The following is a 6433-nucleotide window of genomic DNA, read 5'->3' as shown; positions in this document are numbered from 1 at the left end:
AGAAACTCAGGGCTGGCATGGTAGGGGCCCCCATTAATGTGCACAGCAGGCATACAGACCCAGCAACTCAGCACAGGGATGGTGGGGCCCCTGATAATGGGTAAAGCAGATATACAGATCCAGGAGCTCTGCACAGGGATGGTGGGGCCCCTGATAATGGGTAAAGCAGATATACAGATCCAGGAGCTCTGCACAGGGATGGTGGGGCCCCTGATAATGGGTACAGTAGGTGTACAGACCCAGGGACTCAGCACAGGGATGATGGGGCCCCTCATAATGGGTAGACCTGAAAAATATTCCAGAGGGAACAGCTATTTAGCCTGCGATAGGACAGTGAATGAACAGCAGCTAACTGATGAAGACATCTTTCTTCTTCTCTCTTCTCCTATCAGGACCATCCTTGTCAGCACATGTGTACACGGCACAATCTGATTGGTCCTATGCACTGGCTCCTTCAACAACATTTCACTGCACAACAAACAGTGTTGTCACTATGGAATAATAATATATATACTGGCAGGATCAACAGAATTAGGTTTCAGGGGTTGGCAAATATCATTTTGGGTTTGATCAGGGTTGCCCTTTATCCCCGACATTTCCTGCCAGCGATTGGCCGAATATGACCGATGTAATTCTTACAATAATCGAGTAATAATGACTATGATGTCACCACCACAATCCAGCCAATCATGAGCCTGGGATAATGAGGTCGGTATGATTGGATCTTTAGTCAGTATGTGTTACCTACAGGTAGGTACATGTAGAGCATCCTAATGGTGACAACCTGTCCTCTGACTACCATTCTCCTCAATGTTTGCAGATCATGAGAGAGGAATGTGATGAGGGGGAAGTCCCGTCTTCTGAGTCACATTCCCTCGGAGGAGCTTTACCAAACCACAACACGCAGGCTGCGTATGGGCCTTCACGTGAAAAGGGCTGCCGGCCAATCGGGTGGCGGCTGATCTCCCGGCACCGTCCAATCGCATAGCTCGCCCGGGGAATGAGACGGCTGCGCTGTTCTTTCTCAGCAGATACCGAGCTTCTGGAGTCACCGGCGTGTTTTGCTTTCACAATTGGGAAATTGAAAGGAAAAAAAAAATTGCAGGGAGAAGTTTCGTGCCGATCCCTGAATCTGCTTAATGTTCTAATGAAGGTTCAGCTGCTTGTAGTCACCTTGTGTGGAAACATTGGGGGCCACTGTACACCATTTAGTAAGGAAGAGGGGCCCGGGTGCTGATGCAGAGTTGAACCCCCATATGTGGTCAGTACTACGACACACGCAGGTGGACTACTGAGGTCAGATACGGTGCATCCACGGGACCAAAAAGGTGTAGAAGGGTCAAAGGTTTATTGGCAGCTAATCACTCCACTGGTGGCAGGGTCACTCTTTCTGTCTTGCCTGGTCATCATTGAATACAGCAGGGAACCCAAAACAGTTGGAGTACCAAAACAGCAGTAGAGGAAATATCTTCTAATGGGGACACTCAATAGAACTGTGATGGGTCACCAGCAGGAGGCGCTGATTTCCTAATAGAATTGTGGGGTCATTACCAGAGCAGTCACCAGTAGGAGGTCTTGATTCCCCTTTAGATAGAATTGTGGGGTCACTATCACTAGAGGGGTCACCAGTAGGAGATGCTGTTTCTCCTATAGATAGAATTATGGGGTCATCACTAGAGAGGTCACCAGCAGGAAGCACAGATTCTCCTATAGATAGAATTTTGAGGTCATCACTTGAGGGGTCACCAGTAGGAGGTGCTGTTTCTCCTATAGATAGAATTATGGGGTCACCATCACTAGAGAGGTCACCAGCAGGAGGCGCTGATTCTCTTATGGATAGAATTGTGGGGTTCATCACCAGAGGGGTCACCAGTAGGAGGTGCTGTTTCTTGTATAGATAGATTTATGGGGACACCATAACTAGAGGGGTCACTAGCAGGAGGCGCTGATTCTCTTATAGATAGAATTTTGGGATAATCACTAGGCGGGGTCACCAGCAGGAGGTGCTGATTGTCCTATAGATAGAATCTTGGGGTCATCACTAGGCGGGGTCACCGGCAGGAGGTGCTGATTCCTCTAAAGAGTTTTGGGGTGTCACTGGAGGGATTACCAGCAGGAGGTGCTGATTCCTCTATAGAGTTGTGGGGTGTCACTATAGGGGTTACCAGCAGGAGATGCTTATTCTTCTATATAGAATTGTGGGGTCACCAGCAGGAGGCGCTGATTTTTCTATAGATAGAATTGTGGGGTCACCAGCAGCAGGTCCCAGCTCCCCTATAGATAGAATTGTGTCACCTGGGGTGCTCATTTTTGTATTTACTTTGTCTGCACTAGATATCAGCCTCCTCTTCTTTAGCCAATGCGCTTTCTCTGCTGGGAAATGTAGTCCAATCACAATTAATGCCCATAAAAGGAAGTTGCCCTTCAGGGTCAGGGTGGGTATGCAGCCTCTGGTTACATGACTCTTTGTTGAGAAATCTTGATCATTTACTTCCTATGGGGGATGGTGGGTGGGGATCTTCATGGTGCTGGCTTTAACACAAGCATTTTACGTTTTATTGATTCATTTTTTTTTTACCATCTGAAATGCCCATTTTTGTCCACGTTCAGAAACCAAATTGCAGCTTAAAGAAATATCGGGCACAGCCGGGCTTCCATCCCTCGGCTTTAATTCAAAGCCTTTACACAGTGCAGAGCGCTTAAAAATAGAGCTTGAGTCAGCTGGCAAGCGGCCAGCCAATCAGAATGCGGCATCTGAGCGGTGATATCACCGCAGGGAAGACAGGTTCTCATTCTACTTATTCACCTTTGCTCTACATTGCTCAGCAACCTTCGCCGTCTGCACCGGGGACACGGGATGGTGAAAAGAACATTGTCCTATGGAACGACAAACAGAGCGTTGTCACCTAAAGAGGAAGTGATAGGAAATCCAATTTTTTCAGTGGGGCAGGGGGACACCTGCCTAAGTGGGGGTATTATTCAACGCTGGTGAATGAGTGGGAACTGTTTTTTATTTTTTATGATTCAATCATATCAAGCGTGATTTCAATGACAGGTCCACTTTACAGACCCCAGCTGTTATCCCTGAAGGCGACTTTTATTATCTGGAGGTCACATGACTGGAGTGCCAGAAATAGTAATAATGCAATAACAAGGTTATTTGGGTTAATCAGTCACCTCGGCGGTGTGTGCGCTCCGGCACGTCCGGTGACCGACCTGAGCGGCGTACCGAAAACCTAGCATGCTCTCATTGATAGCTCTTATCTCCGCATGACAGCGACTCGCCCAAATCCCTCGCTCATCATTGGGCTAAAGATAAGCTGCTGTGTACGGCCGTCCAATCCTGACTCCAGAAATATTTTACAAAATAAAATAAAATGGCCCAAAAAATATTTTTCTTATTATAGACCTGGCGTTAAAGAGAACCTGTCATCAATTTGAACCTCTTGATCTTCTTCTCTAATATGACCCAGCTCCTTCTTAGTAGCCCATGAGATCTCGTAATGTTCCTATAAAACTCCATTAGATGTAAATTGCTGTTTCGGAGATATGTCATCCGATTGTCTCATGGGATCAGGAAGGAATTTATTTCTAAATTGTACCAGGGGTTTTTATCTGGGATATGTTTATTTCCCTAGCGGGATGGAAGGGCCCCTCTAGTATGTGTCCATCAATGTGGAGGCTGTGTTTGTTTTCTTTTTTCTCCTTTGATTCTTCCAATAAATCACTTTCTGTCCTAGAGTGGCAACATCTACTGATACTGTCCCTATGGGGCAGCAGTGTTGCCACCCTAGGACAGATGTGTATTAGGTCTACAAAATAACGCCCCACCCCATTTAAAAAATGTCACCCCTGTGTTTTTATCAACACCTGGACGCAGGCCATATTTTGTGTCGGACATTGTTATGGTTATTTATACGCGTCCCCTTGCTTAGCTGCCTTTGGGGCGGCCTCCGGAGAAGCTTCTATTATAAAGCCATGGCAGCGGAGGACGGCCTCTCCATGTAGGGAGATGAGTCTGGCTCTCCTTTCAGTGTTGTAAACAGGTTCTGAGAATTTCGGCTCCCTCGTATATTCTTTCTGCAAAGTCTCTGGATTCCCGGGACAGCTGCAGCCGAGCTCAACGAGTAAACAGCTTCCCAGAGATCCTCACTCCAATCCTGCTGAGAGAACACCTTCAAATATACTTGTTTTTCTGCTTCCAAAATACACCTGTCCCCTCTATAGAAGGGAAGGGGGGCAATGTCAGCTTATAATAAACCAGGCTTATGGGGGGGGGTTATAGTGACACCAGCAAGTGTCACCGGCTTATACGAGGCTTGTTGCTGGGCAGAAGCATGGAGCGTAAGCTCTGCGGTATGCAATGGTCTTTCCATTCATCTTCACATATTTTTAGAGATTCTAGGGAGATGCAGAAAGGTTTTGCAAGCCGTATTAACCAGAGAGTGCAATTTGTAAGTGCTGTAGGGCAGGCTGCACAGTCAGGGGTGGTTTTAGACTAAATGGGGCCCTGGAAGATACAAACTGGGGACCCCAAATGCACAGCATTTCAGTTCTCTGCACACACTGCTATACTGTCTGCAAGGGGAGACACCAGAAGTCATCAGCAGCTCTGAGAAGTGACAAAGTGATTAAAAAACAGACTAAAATCTAAATTAAATGGATTATGCCCCTCCTCACACAGTAAGAAAGGATCAAGGAGAAAGCTTTTTTAATATTCTTTTTGAAGTATCCAGCTCTACTTGTCTAACGATTGCAAATGACCTGAGTTTGAGCCTATATTTGTATACTATGTTATAACTACAGCAAATACTTTGCAATGTCTACAACCCTGACGAAGCCAATAGGCGAAACGCGTCGGGTTTCACACTTTATTTACAGCTCAAATGCTTAAGGTTAATCCTAATTTGTAAAAATAAATCTAAATTGACCAATCAATGTGTTAGGAAACATGATGCAAAAAATAATATGTGACCTATTCTCTTTCCTCCACTACGAAACACATGGTGTCTGGGTGGCCAATGGTATGCTCAAGGGTTGTTAAGCAGGGGAGGGTCTTATGTAAGGGGAGCTCTTACCTAGACTGCCCAACCCAGAGAACAACACTGTAATCCTGTAACCAATTTACAAACTGGAAGTCAGTATTTTTGAGGTCTTAGGGAACCCTTGGAAAACAAAATGGGGGGTCAGTGCCACTTACATTGCTAGTCATTGAGTGAACCAAGTGGTAGTTCCATCAAAAAGATCATTGGCATCATGCCAATGGCTTTGCCAAAGTGTTGTTGGACTCAAAACTAGGTGCCATCCAACAAAAGGTCAACCAGTAACAGCTCTGGAACAGCTCTAGGAACCTCTGGAGGAACCTTGAGGTTCTACAGAACCCTGACTGAGAAGAGAGTGTGACTGCTATTGTGGGGCTACTGATATGACATTCAAAATGATGGAACGCAACAGCAGTCTTGGAATCGTATAAAGATCCACACAAGTGGGGTTTGTACAGCTAAAATTCTTACAATGCACATATCATCCTATGGGAGGAGTGTTGATCTGATGACGGGGTCTCTTTAAATAAAAGAGGACATTTCCACCATAGTCTTATGTCTACCTGTGTCTCGTCCTCTATGGAGTGGCTCTGATATATCATGTATGTACTCTGCGATCTTCAGGCAGGAGAATAAATGTATTTGTATCATCAGAAGCTGCTCTTGTCCTTATATAGCGGTGGAGGGTTAGACACGACTTTGTTTTCTCAGCTCATTATTCAAAGGATGTCGGGAAGGAATAGAGAAGAGCGTCTACGAGCAGCATGCAGAGAGACAATGGCATTTTCCACTTTGCTTGCCTGCCCGCTGATCATGAAATGAGATCCGGCTCTGGCAATGTTCGGAATGCCATTCTCAGTCCAGGATGAGTCAGGTTAGGTCACTTTCTGCTCTCAGTAACTTTTAGCACACATTTAGTCCCTGGGATCTGCTTGTCTAGGACCAAGGGCCTGTAGATGGGAACTGAGCTGAAATGATGCCCTTTTCTTCCTGGTTGGGTATTTAGTACTGTTACCCTGCAGTCCAAAAAAAGTCATACACTCTAATATCACGTTGGACCACCTTTACCTTTGATTAGTGCACACATTCACCGTGATATCCTTTTGATAAGTCTAGTGGCCATTATGAGGTGCTTCCACCATAGCCTTGGATGAGTTCCTGGGGTTGTACACATGCTGTGTGTATTAGGAGGGTTCCCCACCAAACTTATGTTGAGTTCCTAGGATTGTACACATTCTGTCCCCATTATAAGGGTCCCCTACCATCTCTTGGCTGAGGTCCTAGGATTGTACACATTTTTTGCCCATTATAAGGGTCCCCTACCATCTCTTGGCTGAGTTCCTAGGATTGTACACATTCTGTGCCCATTATAGGGGTCCCCTACCATCTCT

The sequence above is a fragment of the Pyxicephalus adspersus genome, chromosome 12, assembly GCF_032062135.1.
Source record: "Pyxicephalus adspersus chromosome 12, UCB_Pads_2.0, whole genome shotgun sequence".
Classification (NCBI taxonomy): domain Eukaryota; kingdom Metazoa; phylum Chordata; class Amphibia; order Anura; family Pyxicephalidae; genus Pyxicephalus; species Pyxicephalus adspersus.
Note: the sequence above shows the minus strand (reverse complement) of the source record.